General features: G+C 44.3%; 1 protein-coding gene and 1 long non-coding RNA gene across 5 annotated transcripts in view; one reads left to right on the plus strand and one right to left on the minus strand.

Moving 5' to 3' along the window:
• Positions 1-20,392, minus strand: part of hoxd3 (homeobox D3) — a 74,582-nt gene that overhangs the window by 17,042 nt on the left and 37,148 nt on the right. For 2 of the 4 annotated variants that reach the window (XM_062964188.1, XM_003226209.4), the window contains exon 3: positions 4,657-4,740. The gene's annotated coding sequence lies outside the window, so the exon portion shown is untranslated. The other 2 variants (XM_062964202.1, XM_062964209.1) reach the window with 2 other exon arrangements.
• On the plus strand, positions 7,638-10,763 carry LOC134294153 (uncharacterized). Its single transcript, XR_010001129.1, has 2 exons — positions 7,638-7,732; positions 8,958-10,763. It is a non-coding gene; the product is annotated as an uncharacterized LOC134294153 (long non-coding RNA).

The following is a 20,392-nucleotide window of genomic DNA, read 5'->3' on the forward strand; positions in this document are numbered from 1 at the left end:
TATTTCTTTTCTGAAATACCAGGGGCTTGTGAACTCTGCTTGAACCTAAAAAGGAGGCAAAGGGCCATAAATCACATGGACAATGCTCTACTGTTTGGTGGCTCATCTTTTAGATCTTCCCCCATCACACTCACACACACACTTTCCCACTTTCCCCTTTTCTTCTCTTTCGCCTCTAAACAAAACCCTTCCCCGTTCCCTCTTTCTTCTTCTTCTTTTTCAGAATGTCACCTATTTGATGTACTCGGTTTTACATATATTTATTTTAATATGTTTTATCAGGTTTTTTAAATATTTTATGATGTTATCTTATTTTTATTCATTTATTTATGTGTTCATTTATAGTCATTATTTTATTTGTCCTCATTTTGTTTGTTTAGTTACAATTAGGTTGTTTATATGGTCTAATGTGCTTTGTCTTGATGTATACTGTTTGTATGGTTTTTCTTTAGGCATTGAATGGTTGCCATATGGTGGAAACCGCCCTGAGTCCCTTTGAGGAGATAGGGCGGTCTATAAATTATTATTATTATTATTATTATTATTATTATAGCTGGAGTTCGGTTGTGGGCTTTGATTTTATTTTATATTTTTGCAGACAAACCAAGCCTATATTACAGTAGAGTCTCACTTATCCAACATTCGCGTATCCAACGCATTTTTGTAGTCAATGTTTTCAATACATCGTGATATTTTGGTGCTAAATTCGTAAATACAGTAATTACTACTGCGTATTGAACTACTTTTTCTGTCAAATTTGTTGTATAACATGATGTTTTGGTGCTTAATTTGTAAACTCATAACCTAATTTGATGTTTAATAGACTTCTCCTTAATCTCTCCTTATTATCCAACATATTCGCTTATCCAACGTTCTGCCGGCCCGTTTATGTTGGATAAGTGAGACTATTGTATACGTATATCCTTCGGTGACTGGGCCCCAAATTGTTAATCGCCAGCGTGGGAGGCCGAGGCGAAAGCAGCCGCAAAGTATCCATGTCTGCGCTTCGGATTTCCTTCCCAAGTATCTGGAGAAGCTAACCCCGCCTGAACCTCAGCGCCACGAGGCAGAGACTAATACATCCCTTTGTTTCATCTCCCTCTTCCCTCTTTAAATCCTGAAATAAATAATCTCTAGGAATCAAAATGACTCTGAAGGAGTGAGGACTCAAAAACACAGCTTCTTTCTCTTCTCTTTCCCTTCACCACATGGAGGCAAAGGAACAAGAACGACTACTACGCACATAGACACAAAAAAGCAGCCAGAGAAGTTCCAGGGTACTGCGAACTGTGTTCGATCCGGATCCCCCCTCTTTATATTATTCATATGAAGCCAGTTCTCCGCTAATGCGCCCACTACACTTAATTCTGCCGGGGAATCAATATCTAATATGATACCGAATAAATAAAAGGCAGTCCGAGAGGCCGGAGGAGGGGTTCTTATTAAGCAGCCGGGGTCCTTTCTCACAGCGCATATCAATGAATGCACCTGTCAGGCGGGCCCCGGTGGCAAAATTTATGACTGCGGGCGCGAGGGCAGAAAGCGCTCCGGAGAGGAATGAAAGCCGGGAAGGAGGGGGCGGGAGGGGGGAAGGAGGAGGAGGAGAAGAAAGGGGCCCGGCCCCACTCGGTGTAAAACAGGCCGCGTGGGAGGGGAGGGGGCGGCTGCGCGAAAAGGGACCCTGCGGAAGAGACACCGAAAGGCCCCCGAGTGGAGTGTATATATAGATAGGAAAAGGGCGCCTTTGGACACAGGCGGAGAGCAAGCGCAGTGGCAAAGGCAGCACACACACACACACACACAAATAAAGAAACACTTTTCGGCTGAAGGAAGAGGCCTTTTCGGGATTGTGGAGAGAGACAGGACTCAGAGGTTGTCGAAGGCTTTCATGGCCGGGATCACAGGGTTGTTGTATGTCTTTCGGGCTGCGTGGCCATGTTCCAGAAGTATTCTCTCCTGACGTTTCGCCCACATCTATGGCAGGCATCCTCAGAGGCTGTGAGGCATGGATAAACTAGGCAAGGAAAGGAAAAAACCCTGGACTCTCCACAGATATATATTTTTCCTTGCCTTACTTAGTTTATCCATACCTCACAACCTCTGAGGATGCCTGCCATAGATGTGGGGGAAACGTCAGGAGAGAATACTTCTGGAACATGGCCAAACAGCCCGAAAGACATACAACAACCCAGGACTCAGAGGGTTTGAAGAGCTGGGCCCACCCAGAAGGAAGGAAAGAAGGAAGGGAGAGGAGGAGAGAGGAGTGGAGAAGGAAGGAAAGATGGAAGGAAGGAAGGAAGGAAGGAAGGAAGGAAGGAAGGAAGGAAGGAAGGAAGGAAGGAAGGAAGGAAAAAGGAAGGAGAGAGGGGAGAAAGTGAAGGGAAAAAAGAAGAAAGAAAACAAGCAAGGAGAGAAAGAAGGAATGAAAGGGAAGGGGAAAGGGAGGGGAAAGGAACGAAGGAAAGAAGGAAGAAAAGAAGGAGAGAAGGAGAGAAAGAGAGAAGGAAGGAAAGAAACAAAGCAAGAAAAAGAAGGAAGGAAGCAAAAAGGGGAGGAAGAGGGGGAGGGAAAGAAGGAATGGAAGGAAGGAAAAGAAGGAAAGAAAGGGAAGGGGGAAGGGGGAGAAGAAAGGAAAGAATGAAAAGAAGGAAGAAAAGGAGAAAAGAGAAGGAGAGAACGAAGGAAAGAAACAAAGCAAGAAAAAGAAAAAGGAAGGAAGGAAAAGGGAAGGGAAAGAATTAAAGGAAGAAGAAGGGAGGAAGGAGTGGGAGAAGGCAGCCTCTGGAAAAGAGCTATTCTTTACTTCCTTGGTGAGGACTAGAAGGAAGAAAAAAAAGGACGGAGATAAGCCAGCTTCTCGATATGAGTGATTCTTTGCTTATTGGGGAGAGCTGGAGGGAAAGGAGGAAGGAAGGAAGGAAGGAAGGAAGGAAGGAAGGAAGGAAGGAAGGAAGGAAGGAAGGAAGGAAGGAAGGAAGGAAGGAAGGAAGGAAGCCTCTGGAAATGAGCAATTCTTTTCTTGTTGGGGGAGGGGGGGCTGCTTGGAGAGAAATGGGTGATGGATGTAAATAGACCATAACTGCCATATTCCATCACCGCCCTCCTGTATCATTGGGCTGCCGCTGCAGGGTTGGCCGAGGCGGTTGTGTAATTCAGTGTGATGAGTTTGTACGTTTGGAGCTGGCCTTATGAGTCTGCCGTCCCTTTCTCCCTCCCTCCCCTCCCCTCCCTCTTGGTCAACACTTTGCTTTTAGTAACCCGCAGTTTACAACACAGTTATGATCTGAATAAACGGACTCCAAGGAGCTATAATCCGGCACTTTAAAAAGAAAAGCCAAATTGGTTCCAGTGGCTGGCATTTAAGTACCTACTGTAAACCGCGGTTACACTTTCTTTCAGCGCTTGGTTGGACAGCAGGAGAGGGTCACTGAAAGGAAAGGGACCACGTTTGGTGGGATCTGACCCAGCCTCGTTTTGGCCCACTATTTGATTCAAAGTCTTTTACTGATATCCCCCCTGTTAATCATGATCCCCGCCAATGACCTGATTGGATCGCAATTCAACTCGAACCCCCACAAGTCTACCCTTTGTGACAATAACCTTTCCCCTGTATACAAATCAAATATTTTCCTGGGGAAAATAGCACTTTTTTAAAAAAAAAATTTGACAACCCCTTGCATCACAACATATGGTTAAGACCGAGTTGCTGTGAATTTTCCAGATGCATTCTCTCCTGACGTTTCGCCCACGTCTATAGCAGGCATCCTCAGAGATTGTGAAGTTTACAAGAAACTAAGCAAGTGATGTTTATGTATCTGTGGAAGGTCCAGGGTGGGTGAAAGAACTCTTGTCTGTAGGAGGCAAGTGTGAACGTCGCAATTAATCACCTTGATTGGCATTGAAGAGCCTTGCAGCTTCAAAGCCTGGCTGCTTCCTGTCTGGGGCAATCTTTTGTTGGGGGTTGTTAACTGACCCTGATTGTTTCATGTCTGGAATTTCCTGTCTTCTAAGTGTTGTTCTTTATTTACTGTCCTGATTTTAGAGCTTTGTAATACTGTATAGTCTGACAACCACCGTGTCAGAATATACAAAGAAGCCATTGAAATCCACAAGCATATGGACCGGTTCAACAGAAAGGAGGAAACCATGAAAATGAACAAAATCTGGCTACCAGGATAGTAAAAAGAGAACAACACTCGGAAAACAGGGTAATTCCAGACAGGAAACAATCAGGGTCAGCTAATGCCTCCCAACAAAGGATTCCCCCAGGCAGGAATTGGACAGGCCTTAAAGCTGCCATTTTTTTCAGTGCTAATCAAGGTGATTAATTGCAACACTCACACTTCTAGCAGAGTTGAAAGAGTTCTTTCTCCCAACTTGCCTAGTTTCCAACAGACCTCACAACCTCTTGAGGATGCTTGCTATAGATGCATGTGGAATGTCAGGAAAGAATGCTTCTGGAACATGGCCATACAACCCGAAAACTCACAGCAACCCGGTGATACGGGCCAGGATAGCCTTTGGCAACATATGGTTAAAACCCTTACAGGGATCAATCACTTCACATTTTCCCCACTCCCAGTTACTAAAGTCCACGTTTAGAAAAAAGTAAAAATTAGTGTAGGCGTGACAATTTTAAGTGGGGAAGGAACTCACCACAACTGCGTTTTTTCTTGAATCTTCTCTCTCGCACTTTCAGTGGGGGTTTCAGCTTCCGTGGGAGAAAGCGGCGAGCTGGACCTGAAACAAAGGAGGAAATCTCAGTAGAAGCCTCTCTTTCTCTACGTGTCCTTTTCTGCCTCCCCCCACCCCCCACCCCACTTTTAGACTTCAGAAATAAGAGTTGTCCTTTGAAACAGCATGTCAGACAGAGATATAGCCTCTCTCCCATTTGCGACATGAAACAGGGAGCCCTCTCGGGGAAAATGTAGGAGGAAGGGAGACATTATTTGACTCTGGAGCTGAAGAGTTAACTTCCTTCTTTTCTTCCTGGCTGAAAAGAAGGGGCTTGAGTGTTAGGAATGGTTCACCAAGAACAGGAGGGCCACTGGCAGGCTTTTGAAAGAGGTTGGAGGTCTTAATATGCCAAGGACCCAACCCGCCCTAATATCCAAACACTTCCTTGCAAAGTCGCCCCTCGCTTGGACTTCATCCTCACCTCTTTTCCAGTAACATTTCTCAAGCAAGGCTAGCGAATGGCAAAGCTGTTGGTCACACTTCTGCTTGTGTAATGTGCGTGGGATGGAGACTGGAGGGGAAACCCCAAACCAGAGGCCTGTGGAGAGGAGTAACTTTGTAGCCCGCCAAAAGCCGAATGGATCTCCACAGATCCTTAGGGCAAATTCAGAAGGCCAGGAGGGTGAGATGAGAGTCAAGGTACAGGCCAGTTGTTCGGAAGAAAGATGGCAGGATGAACTCCGCCATAACCGGAGGGCTATAAATCCATAATGGATGTGCAACTTCGAGGAAAGTCAGACCAGGACACACTGAAGCCCTGAAGCCTTTCCTTTCTTTCCTATATATATTTGCAGTTTGATACCACTTTAATGGCCATTGCTGAATCATGTACAATCATAGGACTTGTAGTTTTTTTCTTTCAATATGTATTTATTTATTTATTAAAATAGCCATACCTTTGTAAGTTTTTGTTGCCATTTTCGGTTTAATTTTACTTTTTTATTGAGATGTTGAATCACTGGTTGCCATTCATTAAAAAGTTTTCTAATAGTTCTCCTCTTAAGAGTACAATTATTTTGTCCATTACAGTAGAGTCTCACTTATACTAGATAAACAGGCAGAACATTGGATAAGCAAAAATCTTGGATAATAAGGAGAGATTAAGAAATAAAGCCTATTAAACATAAAATTACATTATGATTAAGCACCAAAACATCATGTTTTACAAGAAATTGACAGAAAAAGTAGTTCAATACACAGTAATGTTATGTAGCAATTACTGTATTTACTAATTTAGCACCAAAACATTGCAACATTTACTACAAAAACAATGACTACTAAAAGGCAGACTGCTTTAGATAATACAGAACCTTGGATAAGTGAAGCTTGGATAAGTGAGATTAGCAAATGTGTCATGTATTTTTCCCATTCTTCTAAGGAAGGTATCTTTGAGGTTTTCCAGTATCTAGTACAGTATATACTATTCGAGCTGCCTTCTGGCATTTAAGACCCATCTACACTGCCATATAAAATCCAGATTATCTGCTTTGAACTGTATTATACGGCAGTGTAGACTCATATTATCCAATTCAAAGCAAATAATATGGATTATCTGATTTGATAATCTGGATTATATGGCAGTGTAGAAGGGGCTTTACGAATTATATGAGTCTACAATGACTACATACAATGCAGTTCGGAGTGCATTATTTGGCAAAGTTGATCCAGTCTGAGTAGAAGGCAGTGCCTTTGGCTTGCTGTTGCTCTCCTAGGCAGCACTGAAACTCTAGAAAACTTTCATGGCCGGAATCACCGGGTTGCTGTGAGTCTTCTGGGCTGTATTGCCATGTTCCAGAAGCATTCTCTCCTGATGTTTCACCTACATCTATAGCAGGCATCCTCAGAGAAAAAAAAATCTGGCTCCCAGTATTTAAAAACTCTAAAAGCAGGACATGACATAAAGAACAACACTCGGAAAAAAGGAAAATCCAGACAGGAAACATTCAGGGCCAGCTAACACCTTCCAACAAAGGATGCCCCCAGGCAGAAATCAGCCAGGCGTGGAAACTGCAAGCCTTTGCAATGGTAATCAAAGTGATTAATTGTAACATTCACACTTGCCTCCAACAGACAAAAGTTATTTCTCCCACAGATATATAAACCCCACTTGCTTAGTTTCCATTATACCTCACAACCTCTGAGGATGCCTGTCATAGATGTGGGCAAAACGTCAGGAAACAATGCTTCTGGAACATGGCAAAACTAATAGCAAACCAGCACTGAAACGGTGCTTGACTGGTTGAGTGTGAGGAAGTCAGTGAGAATAAGGGAGAGCACACAGGCACAGATATCGGTATAGATAAAATACCTTCCAGAGGAGACATATTGGGCCCAACGCCCCAAACATCCCAGCTCCTTCTTTGTACACCTGAATCTGCCAGCTAAGAACTTTTGGAAGAATGGGGGGGTGAGGGGGACTCTTCCCCACAATGAAGCGAGGCCATTATAAAAAGAGCATATCTCCGAAACCTAAGCCTTTTGCAGTGACCTTTGGCTCGTGCGGCAATAACTCACCACTTAATGAACAACCAGCGGAAGGCCCCTCCATGAGTTGGCAGCCCAAACGAGCTCCCCCGCTTCCTTCTGGGCTCGCTTTCCCCCTGCTCAGCTGGCCAGGCAGACAGCAAGCCTTCCTCCCCGCTTCCGAGCCGGCTTTTCCTGGAGGCAAGCCGGCAAAAGGGCCCTGGGTTGAGGCGGGGAGAGCTGCTCACTGTCTCAGCCCGGCTTCCCAAGGCCTGTCCCGACCCCCAACGCCTTATAGGACGCGCCGAGACATGTAGGTGGGCACGCGCCCGCTCTAAGTGGATTTATTTATTTTTCCGCCTCCCCTTTCTTTAGAAATTAACCAGTTATTTGTACAGTATGAAGAAGGAAATCGTAAAACTGCAGGGAGAAGGGGGGGGGGGGGGGGGGGGGCAACCACACAGAAGCGCCTGAGCCGAAGGACCATTCTTTCCGAAAGCCAGTCATTGTTACCCTGCTCTTGATTAACGGGGTAAGTTTTCATTTTGTGTCTAATTAATTATCGACTTCTTGAATTCCCTTTGCAGCACCAATAAGGCAAGGGAAGGAAATGCTGATGAGGAATGCGGTTTGTTGTCTTTGGAAGGGGGGGCGGGGAGGGTAGAGAGAGAAAGAAGCCAAGACAAAAAATGGAATAATACAAGTAAAAAGGGAGCAAATATTTACAAGCCGGGGAAAGGAGAGGTAGGAGTGGAGCTTGTTTGGGAAAGACAGTCATCCAAGTGCCCTTCCACACATCCCTATATCTCAGAAAGTCCCACATTATTTAAGTGTGAACTCATATAACCCAGTACACAGCAGATATTGTGGGATTTTCTGCCTTGAAACTCTGGGATATAGGGCTGTATGGAAGGGCCCCAAGTTGAGGTTTTTTTTCTTCACGCTCCTTCACCTGGGCTCAGAGCCCCACGGAGTTGGACAGGGGCCTATCCTGGAGACCCCACACCCCAGAGAGAGAGAGAAAGAGAAATAAAGGATGGACATTTTCGGTGAAGTTCCACGCAAGAGAGAGTGTCCTGGCCCGTCGTGAAATGAAATGCCGTTTGCCGTAATTGGATTCAGCTGACTAACTTGTCAGCCCCGCAGCTTGAGGCCCCCCAAGCTGGAATGAGTGGGAATTGAGGAAGGCTAAAGTCAAGGAAATGTAAACTCATGGGTTGCTGTGAGTTTTCTGGGCTGTATGCCCATGGTTCCAGAAGAATTCTTTCCTGACGTTACGCTGCATTTATGGCAGGCATCCTCAGATGTATTGACGGTACCTCATACAGCCCGGAAATTTTGCAGCAACCCAGCTATTGCAGCAACTCAGCTATTCCGGCCATGAAAGCACTTCGACTACACAATGAGGGGAAGTCATAGGAGGGAGAGAGGGAGCAAGCTTGTTTTCTGCTGCCCTGAAGACTAGGATGCGAAACAATGGCTTCAAACTTCAGGAAAGGAGATTCCACCTGAACATCAGGAAGAACTTCCTCACTGTGAGGGCTGTTCGGCAGTGGGACTCTGCCCCGGAGTATGGTGGAGGCTCCTTCTTTGGAGGCTTTGAAGCAGAGGCGGGATGGCCATCTGTCAGGGGTGCTTTCAATGCGATTTCCTGCTTCTTGGCAGGGGGTTGGAACTGGATAGCCCGTGAGGCCTCTTCCAACTCTACGATTCTATGATTCTATGACTATAGATTCATGTCTTTCTGTCCTGCATAGGCATAGATGTACTTCTATACATCCCTATGGAAGACAGAGATACAAAGGTGGTCCCGGTGGTCCCAAGAACCTTCCCTCCTCTTGACTCCTCTCGGAAACTTATAGGTAATTGGCATCTGCACTGAATTTAGTGGGGTTTTGCTTCCGAGAACATAGGCACAGTAGGACCACCACAACTGTATTTTCCCGAAGTCAGTCTGACTAAGCCCCATCTACACAGACCATTTTATGCAGTTCGGGGCTATCAAACTGCCACCAAACACCCACAAAAGTGCACGAAAGGAAGCTCTTAATGTGCAGCAGTGCTTTGTGGTTTGTGTAAAATCTGTTGGGGAATCTGAGCTGTTAGACTCAAAAATAACCCTCAGTTGGAGTGATTCCACCATAAATATAGCAGAATACAGAAGTAAACTCTATAACCAGCAGAAACTTAGGTGTGGTGAGCTGGGATAAGCTTCCTTTCTTTAGGATGCCTTCGGATTTCAGAGTCAAAACTTCAGGTTCAAAAATATTTATTGGGGTAAAAGAAATACATTCTTGATAGAAAAGGTCTTGGAGTTATCCATCCAGCTTGCTAAATCTCGTCTTCTAATGAGGTAAAGGGGGGGGGGGGGAGAGAACCCAACAAAATCACCATCCAGATCTCAAACTGGTTTAAGGATTTCCTAATCATCTGCACAGTTAAACCACTTTCTTCAATATCGGTTTGAAACTGCATTAAATGACCAGTGTATTCGGGACACAAATATGACCCGGATTCCATATTAACCCTCTATATTCAAGTAGTATATTTTAAAGTGGCAATTTTTTAAAATGACCTTGAAATAGGGATTAATTTTTAACCTCGTATTTACATGGGGTTTTGTTTTATAGCTGATGCCGATTTAGGTGCCTTCCACACACATATAACCCAGAATATAAGGCAGAAAATCCCACAATATTTGCTTTGAACTGGGTTATCTGAATCCACACTGCCATATATTCCAGTTCAAAGCAGATAATATAGGATTTTATTCAGCTGTGTGGAAGGGACCTCAGTCAGGCGAAAGTCACAATGCAACTATTGCACCTGATGCCCCAATAGTCACCCGCACAAAAGACAGCACGAAATGGGGCCCCTGATACAGACTAAAGGGAGTTCAGTGGGACTTGCTTCCTCAAGGTTTGAATTAGGGAGCAAGCCTCACCGAACTGGGTGAGGCTAAATAACGAATTCAGCCGGACTGGCTTCCAGAGAAACATGCAAAGTGTCCAAGGCACGGAAACCCAACGCCCGAATCCGCTGGACTGCCGTCCCATTTATTTATGGGAGGCAATCAGCTATATAGGTCCCAGCCAACGCCGCCGCTTTTTGACACATCCATGCAAATACAGTATGACAAACTCCCTGTTTTTTGGCCGGGGGGTGGGGTCGAATAATTCAGAGAAGGCAGCAGAGGCAGAGCGGAATAAAACGGCAAAATAGAGGAGGAGAAAGAGGGGAAACGTCTGTTTCCAGAGAGAGTCGCCCCGAAACAATAGGCAGTGACACCATTTCCACTGAATGTGTTTCCAACAGGGCTGCGTGGATATAAACAGCGGGATCAGCCAGGGCAAAGGCACAGTTTTGCCATACAGTTCAGTGGGAAGGGGGGAAATGAACCGAAAAAAGTAACTTTCCCTTTACCAGGCTCGGTCACAAAATGTGTTTTTTCTTTCTTTTCAGAGGCGACAGGCTTAATCCCCACCAAACCAAACCAGTTCCCCAAATACAGACTGGCATCGAAGGAAAATAAAAGCCCAGAGACCCCAACATATGAGATACAATGTTTTGTCAGCGTCTTATCCTTTCAGGCAGTCTACAAAGCTACATATTCTTATCTCCAGGTTCCCCACACATTCACTTCATCTCCCATTATAACCCGGTTTTGGGGGTTTTTTTGGGGGGGAGGGGGTGAAGCTGGAGGTAAGATTGAAGAATCCATCTTGGTTCGCTTACCTGTATACCTGTTTATCCTAAAACTGTCCTTGTCCTGGTGGTGGGTCAAAAAAGCGTGGGTTTGTAGCTTGGAGGGGATAGCCTTCCTCCTTTGTTCTGTAGACAATACGCAGCTAAACCTGATCTTGTAGTCTTGCACAGCATTTCCATAGACCAGTATTCCCGGTAGGATAAAAGACCAAGGCTGGAGCTCCAATAACAGCGAGCCAACGGGTATTCTGACTTGGCTGGATTTAGTATTAATAATGGTAATAATAATAATAATATCCTTCAGAAGCTTCAGGCCAACCCATTGGAGGGAGAAGATCCAGTCAGCTATTTAATGGCATAGCTTTTTGGTTTGTCAAGAACAAGCTGATGAGGCCACTTAAGCATCGCCATAATTATATATGTACACACTTCTATATGGGAGAGCAACAGAGGAAGCCTGCTGTAATAAAGGAAACAAGGGCTGCCTTAAAATACAAGCATATTTGTTCACGTGATCCTCGGAGAGGAGATGGCTCTGAATGAGGCTGAGGCTTCCAAGCAGGTTGAACTTGGAAAAATTCTTCCTCAGTCCTCCTCCTCCTTCTTATGGGGTGGCTGAAGGGCCTAGCATGGTCCATGCAAGGTCTCCATCCACAGTCCAGAGCCAAGGGGCATCTCAGCTCAGTGGGGTCTAGGATGCCTTGGAGGTGCTGGTCCCCGAGAGCTCAGTTGCCTCTTGGACCAGAACTTCAATTCATGAAGTGGGCAAAGCTGCAGCCCACCCCAGTCAATATGGATTATAATAATCATAATCTGCGATTTCAACAAATTTGGGGGGAGGGGTCGTGTTACTCTTAATGGTAAGCCCCCCCCCCCCCCAAATAATGATGATTTGAAAAGCGAAATGGTTACCGCCTCCGAGATAGCGTCTCCCTTTCGAGCTGTTTTGACTATTTACTATTTTGTAACGCTGGCTGCCGTCCATTGCGATCAAGGGACCATTTGGCTCTTCAGTTAAATATAATGGGGGAAAGAAGTTAGGCCAAGTTGGGTTTGGAAAACTAGGCAACCTTGTTTCACACTTGCCTCAAACAGTCAAGAGTTCTTTCTCCCAACCTGGACTTTCCACAGATATATAAATCCTAGTTTCCAACAGACCTCACAGATGTGAGCGAAACCTCAGGAGAAAATGCTCCCGGAAAATGGCCACAGCCCGGAAAACTCACAGCAACCCAATTATTTTGGCAATGAAAGCCTTCCACAGCATATTCCAAGAGTTGCTTTCTTTGCTCGCCTATGTACAAAACCTCCCGTTACTAGAGCAAGAGTCGTTGGCTCTAACAATATCCCAAACAAGTCACATTATTACTGTTATTATTTACCCTCCTCTTTCTATGGCTTCAGATCAAAATCTTTAAACAGCTAGCCAGACATTGCTTCTCGCTAATATACACAATTTAAAGTTGTTCGTCACTAGATTGTTGTTGTTGTTGTTGTTGTTGTTATGACTCTTTTGTCTGACGCCTGAAAAGAATCCCGAATCTGAAAAAAAGCCTCTAGACTAAATCTAGAATCTCTGAAAAATTCATTACCATCCAAACACATGGCAGTAATGTATCGCTTTACAGTCCACAGAGCTGCGGTATCTAAATAACATTTCTTTCCTCTGCAAACCAGTCTTTGTAAAGGATGAGAAGAAAAAAATGAACGTGGGAAGTTCAATAAGGGAAGTTCGGCGCTCATGGGAGACGGGCTCCGATTCAAGGACTTGTAACGTTGACTCGGGGAAATTTTGAAAACGCTAAACCCGAGGAAGAAGACCCTGCTCTTCTTTAACCTCTGTCATATGCAAAGTTAAGGGAGGCTCAACCCCTTTGCCAGGCTGATTCCGAAGGATCGGGTCCCTCTCAACCCCTTCCACCCGTTTTAATGGGAGCAAAACAGGGAAGCAATGGCATTAGGATCCTCTTGTTCTTAGCAATTCCTTTGAACCTATCGGTCAAAGCCTTGAGAAGCATAAATGTATATAAAATGTAACACTGGGGCGCTTGGAGGGAAAGAAATAGCCACAGATGGGGTTTCTCGCTTGCTTGGAGCAAAATCTGCAAAGCAGAAAGATTAAGGGAAGAAGAAGTCTCCCTTCAGAGAGAAAGAGAACATAGGAAAGGGAACAACAACAACAACAACAACAACAACAACAACAACAACAACAACGATGTACTCTCGCGTTCCTGGGAAGGCCACCTATAAATGAATGCGTTTTAAACCGGCAAGCCAGCAAGCAAAGGGACCGAACTTCAAATTCAATAGGGGGAAAAAAAACACAGGGAACCAAGTGTGAAGCAGAGAAAATGGGGAAAGGGACCTTCAGTTTGGCCTCCGAGAGGGATCTAAGGCTTTTTCTGTCTCAGCATCTGTTCAGAGAGCCATAAAACGGGAAGATTTACAATCCTAGCCGGGCCTCCTTCCCTCTCTTCCCACACCCCATCTCCCCATCACACATACACATACACACACACACACCCTGATCGACCTCACACCCTTCCAGGAATTACTTACGATGATTTATAACAACAAACCCGGCAATTGTCAAAGTGATACAATATTCGGGCTGATACACGAGAATCAGCATTATCATTAAAGGGATGTTTCCGCCGAGGTCCTGAGTTTGTGTCCTCCCCCCCCCCCCCTCCTCTCTTTCTTTTGTAGTTTTGGGTCAAAGGAAAAATATAAACAACACTCGAGGTGTCCGCACTCTCCCGTTCGGAAAGCCCAGCCCTGTTTCGCCATCACTCTTCTCAAGCCATAAACATTTGTCACCCGAAATCCCCGAATTAATGTTTTATTGTTTGAATGTATCATTCCCAAAGCAGGAAATCCTTGCCTCTGCCCTGACACACAACGGAAATAATAAAAAGAACGACATGCGCTTATTTATTAATATATGTATTTACTTTTTTCGAAAATAATATTTTAAAAACCCTTTCCGTCTATGGCAGTGGTTCCCAACCTTTTTTGACCAGGGACCACTCTCCAACATTAGCACCAAAAGGGTTGCGAATCAGTTTTTGGTCAACTTTAGATTCGGTTTAGTTATTTGGGGTGCTGATTCAGAAAATTGCATTGGATAGACCACATCAGCTCTAGTTTCTGGTACAAAACAAATGCCACCCAGTAGTCGCCATCTGCTCGCCCACAGAAAACCATATTTAATAATCTAGAGCGGATGTGCTCTATCCAATGCAATTTTCTGAATCAGCACCCCAAATAACGTTTTAGGAACAGGCCTAAAACGAAAATGTTTCTTTGGTTGGGCTGTGTTATTATCCGTAGTAGTAAGGGTGAGGCCTGGACCATATTTTAGTTCTTGCGGACCACAGGTGGTCCACGGACCAGACTTAAATAATATCCCTGGATTTGCGGTATCCCCCCCCCCCCCCAAACATATCCGTGTATTTGCGTGCTCCTCTTTGCTCTCTCCGCGCAGGCAAACACACACATACACAAATAAATAAACATTGCAAAATCATAGCAATTCGAAATACCCCTTTCCCCCGGGGAGTTTCAAGAGAAGAAAGCAAGAAAGGAGAGAGAATACAATGAAAGGAAGAACTGGTTCCCTAACTTCCAGATACCGCCTCCGGTGAGACTGTCCCTTTCTCGGCCCCCAAATGATTTGAGGCACCAAACCCTCCCCATAAATATCTCCCAAGGCCACATCTTGGCCACTGCGATGGCACTAAGGGCCCCTCGCCTTCGCCGGGTTGGTGGGTCACGGGGGAAAGTGGAGGGGTGAAGAAGGACCCCAAGAATTCATTAAAGTCCGCCTTGGGTACCAATCCCAGCTCCGTTTTATAGCCTTCTATTATGACACAAAGAAGAAGAAGAGAGAAAAAAAATACGACCCTGGCTTGAAAAGAAGTTCAGGGCCTTTTCTCACCATTGCAGAATGGGCAGCAGATGCCGTGACAGCTACCATTGTTCCCAGTCAGATATAAACAACCAGTAAATCTTTCGCCCCATTCCCGCACAAGGACATTTAGGGGCTCAGCCTGCCACCGGGGAACCCAGAAGGAGAGGGACCTCCACCCTGTCTCTTCATAACGGGGAAACCTTTCATATCTCCTCATATTTGGGGTTCTCCTCCTCGTGCCCCCTTTCCCGGCCCCCATATGCCTAGAACAGCGTCTGACTCAGGCAAGGTTGTAAACCGGGGAGAGAAGGGCCCCTAATTTGTCAAGCATTTGACAGCGAAGTTCATTAAGAATAGAGAAATATACAAGGAAAGGAAAGAAATGTGTACAATACATACCAAGCTCCGCTTTTTCTCTTTCTTTCTGTCTTTTTTTTATGATTGGCAGTGTTTGTAGCCCCCTCCCCCCTTTTCGGTGGTCGCCAAAGGCGCTAGGTGTGCATAGAAAGAGCCCGCGCCCCTTTGTATATTATATTCTTGGGATCTCTTCAGTTTTCAAGTCTGATAGAGTCCTTTGCTTGGCAGATTAATGACGACTCCGTGTTTCTTAAGGGACGAGCTGAATTAATTATTTCGCCCATCACGTGGTCGGGACTCGGAGAAAAATCTATTCTTATCATCTTCCTTGCACTTTGAGAGGCTGTCTGCTGTGACTCTTCCCTAGCAGGATGGCTGAGGTCTACATGGTTCTATTTAACCCTCTCCTCCTCCTCCACTGCCGTCTTCTCCAGCTCCTCTGCTCCTGCTGCTACCACCACCATCACCTCCTCCTCTTCTTCTTTCTTCTCCTCTACCTCACATACATGTACGCAGATCCCCCCCCTCAAATAAAAAAATGAGGAAGGGGAGGTTTGGCTTAGCAAGCAGGGCCTTTGAAAGCTATGGGAGGCGTTCCATGAAGAAACCCTTTCCTCTCTCTGATGGTCTTTCCTGGTCGACACAGGGAGGTTTTTGTTGTAGCTTCTTCTCCTTTTTCCTTCCTCGCCCTCACAGTTAATACCAACAGCAGCAAAAGACAAGACGGAGACAGGAGGAGATATTTCATCCAAAGACCCTGGAAAGCCCTCACCAGCATCACTGAGGTCCCAAACCTTTATCAGTCCTGGTGCTTTGGTGATGGTTGGTGTCCCGACAAGCATTCTATTGGAAATAACTGCACCCAGTCTCTGGGCACATATCCCTTTGGAAATCAATGGCAATTATAACCCTATTGAAAAGGAAAAATGATGTCACATCCTTTTGGCAAATGTGAATCTCAATTAATACATGAGACCATCTTTTGAAGACCACTAGTCAAGAAAAGCATGACCTTGTTAAAAGTCAACTCTTTCAACAAGTGATATTCATAAGCATTCACGTAATGGCACACAGGTAACTCAGTGGTTAAACTGAAGAACCATGTCTTTGAACTGCCAAGGACAAAGACATGCCACTACAAAAATATATTCGGTTAGCAGGGGATGGTTGTTTCTTTGAAGTTGAAATTGTAATTGTAGTTGCAGTTACCCAAAGATATAAACCCCCTTGAAATCTCTTAGTTAAAATATGTACTCAGAGACAAAACAACACCAAAGTCTTTGAAAAAATAGTCCATAGTCTTTAGGTATAGTTGTACTCACTAAAGTCCATAAGTCATACTTCTCCACTGAAGTCCAAAACAGCAACATGCATCCACCTCCACTGAGGTCTGATGCAAACTTAACACATTGAAGTCCATAATCACACTTTCACCTCCACTTAGGTGTAAAACAGACTTAATACAAAATGGAGTCCTGAGTTTAACATGCTCAGTATAATCACATGTTTCTAACCCCTCCCACACCAATACAGGTTAGCAAATATATACATTAACAAATAAATAAATAGTGAAAGGCTTGGGAGGTTGCTATTTCCATTACATTCAGTTTCACATCTTATATCTTTCTTGTATGCACAGGGAGTTGGGAGAGAACTGGGGAAGAAATCATGCCTGGTTTGCATAATATGGATGCAATTCTTGCTGTACCTCAGACACCTATTCGCTTTGGGAGTCCATCAGCCTTGGCTGTTCTTCAAAAGAAGGCAAGCCAACTACATGTGGAAAACAGGGAGGGCTGGCAACGAGTGTCAACACAGCTGGAATAAAAATAGCGAGATCTACCCGGTGGAAATAGATGTTTGATTGCTGCCAGGGATGCTTTATTTCGGAAGGAACGAGGCGTCACCCTCATTGAAAAGTCTATAGGAACTTCTGCAGTCCTCCTGGCCTTTGCAAATTGATGCTCAGGGAGATAAAGGAGGACAGAGAGGTCTGCCCGCCTACCCTCTCTTTTCTTAAGGGCCTATGGCAGCAAAAGGTGGGTAAGAAGTAAATTGAAACCTTCAGGTGTGTAGCCAAGGGGTGTGGGAAATGAGGGCATCCTCAACAATCAGGAATATGTCCCCCAAGTGTTGCATCAGTCACCAACTCTTCAGCATTGCAACTAAAACTTCAGCTGAAAGTTTAGAAGTAGAAACAAGAGGGATGAAAAAAAATTGCAAAGGAAATCTGCACACAAAACATATAAGAATTCTAGGTCAGAGCGTTTCTGGCGTATGCAATGCTAGAAATCTAGAGACTAAAAGAATCAATTGGGGGATAGACTTCTTATTGGGATCAGTGCTCTCATGTTGTTTCCCTTTCCGCCCACCCCTGGGGATAATGTACTGTTAGATCATTTCAGAAATTTGTAGAAATTTACTAACGACTTCTAAGTGGCCATAAGAGCAACAACAAAATGAACCCCCATCCTTTCAGCACCTAATACTAAAATTCAGATGGTGAAATTGCTCAGGATAGGACAAAACCAAAAGATTGTGACCCCTTGTTCTGGTCAATAGTCCTCAAAATACTTTATGAGTTAGACCCCTTTTACACTGCTATACAGAGGCGGTCCAACCATAAGGTGAAATAGGCATTTGCCTGTGGCGCCATCATGGGGGGGGGGGGGGCACCATCGTCCTGGGAGGAGGGCACCACTCTCCACCTCCTTCTCTTTCGGGCCTTCCAGCGGGCCGCGCTGGGCCTTCCGGCCAGCGCAGACCCACCTTCGCACCACGCAAGCCCACCTTTGGGGCCTTCAGAGATTGTGAGGTCTGTAGGAACTTGGAAGCTAGGTATGTGGGGTTTATATATCTGTAGAAGGTCCAGGGTGGGAGAAAGAACTTTTCTTTGAAGCAGGTGTGAATGTTGTAATTAATCACCTTGATTAGCATTTAATGGCCCTGTGGCTTCAAGGCCTGGCTTCTTCTTGCCTGGGAGAATCTTTTTTTGGGAGGAGTTAGCTGTCCCTGATTGTTTACTGTCTGGATTTCTTCTGTTTTCAGAGTGTTGTTCTTTATTTATTGTCCTGATTTTAGAGGTTTTTTTTTTTAATACTGAGGGCTATCTGGGTTATCTAAGTCCACACTGCCCTATATCCCTGTTCAATGTTTAGTGCTAAATTTGCAAATATAGTAATCCCTACATAACATTACCATGTATTGAACTGCTTTTTCTATTGATTTGTTGTAAAACATGATGTTTTGGTGCTTAATTTTTAAAATCATAATGTAATTTGATGTTTTATAGGCTTTTCCTTTATACTTCCTTATTATCCAACATTTTCGCTTATCCAACGCTTTTATTTTTCAGTGATTGGTTTGGGGGGGGGCGCCAAAATTCTGTTCGCCTACACTTGAAAAATACCTAGGGCCGGCTCTGCTGCTATATACAATCCAGATTACCTGCTTTGAACTGGATTATATGGCAAAGCAGACTCATATAATCCAGTTCAAAGCAGATAATGTGGATTATCTGCTTTGATAATCTAGATTATATGGCAGTGTAGAAGGGGCTTACAAAGTGTTTTTTTTACTTTGCATCTATCTCCTCCCAATGGAATCTGGGGTTCTTTTAGGGGGGAAAGGTCTGGTCCAGAGGTTTCATAATATGGATTCCCAAAGCAGTACTTGAATATGCACTAACAGATGGCTTGGAAAGTCATTCAGCTGGAAGGAAGTCTAAATGATTCCAACTAGCCTCCAATTAGTTAGTGATCTTTCACTATCACCAACTGGGTCCAGATTTAGTCATTTCAAAAGGAATCCCATGAAAATCAATATCCTGTTTAGCTCTGCATCTAGACCAAGTCTAACAACAGCATCTTAACTCATAAGGTCATTGACTACAATTGCTTCACACTCTTTCCCTCAGTTTATGGCTCCTGTGTTTCAGCACAGCCTTGGATAGCTACCCATGGGACATGGGCCAGTTGTGTTGAAATTGCTCCATTTCTCACTTCAGGGAGAGTACTCCACAGATAAACGATGGAACCCAACTCCAACAAAATTTCAGCTCTGGTATAGATTTTAGTGATTTCTCAAGAGCTTGTAGGCTGAACCAACTTCTCAAAAGCTGGTCTTCCAAAAATCTTAGACATCCTCTCCCAGAATTAGTAAGCATTGGCAAAGTTGACAGAGCCCTTTTGGATTGAAGCCCAAAATATCTGTAGAGCCAAATTTATAGAAACTTGAATGTAAATTTCACTAGTGAAGGTTACTGTCAGAGCAGATATTCCAAGTACAGACACCTTTGGTTGATGTCTAGATTTTGAGCATGCATCCTCCCAAGCAAGCTCTACTGAATTCAATGAGACCAGGAGATTAAAGGTATTTATGACAATGACTTTTAAAATGGTCTGTCTAAAAATGGAGCAGTTTTCTCACAAGCTGAGAAGGGCAATATTTTCAGCCTGGCCCACCCAGCCCCATTTCCCCCTAAAAATGGGAGGTGGGGACTCTGGGGTGTGTTTGTGACTGCACATCAATATCAATTCAACTTTTAATACAACATATGATAGCTGGTGAACACTGCAGCCATGGGTAATACAGTCTCACATTTTAATTTAAATCCTATTGATTAGTCCCAATTAAAGTAGGCTCATTGAATCAAGTAGGTAAGTCCAATTGATTGTATGAGTCTACTCTAGTTGGAATACACCAATAGAAGCCATATTCCTTGTCTCAGGAGGCTTTAAAGCATGCCACCAATATTCAACATGTCTCCCAGCGAGTTGCCTCCATATTAAGCATGCAGGAAATCTACTATGTGGTGTTGGATCTATTTTGGGTAAGCTACCTCACATCCGCTCATTGGATTCTAACCTGTTTAAAATATGTTTAGTAATAACTATTGTAGTGAAGTACTGTGCCCCTATGTGTAAATGTCTGGTTGATATTAGATCCAAATACACAGAGGGAGGGAGGGAGGGATGGAGAAGTGAGACATTTGATGAATAATTGCATGACATCCTGGCCTTCAGCAGTTTGGCCCTGATCCAATAAGTACTTCAATTTTGCACCCAGGCAAACTGAAACCAGTGGCGTGACTGTTGTTATTGCTGCTGGGTTGTTTTGTTTTGCTTTGCTTTTTGCTTTAATCTGGATTGAGTATAGCCCACACATTAAAGCAGTTTGTATGAAAAATCCAAGGGGATCTGATGGTCAAAAAAGTAA

This window comes from Anolis carolinensis, chromosome 1 (assembly GCF_035594765.1).
Source record: "Anolis carolinensis isolate JA03-04 chromosome 1, rAnoCar3.1.pri, whole genome shotgun sequence".
Lineage (NCBI taxonomy): Eukaryota > Metazoa > Chordata > Lepidosauria > Squamata > Dactyloidae > Anolis > Anolis carolinensis.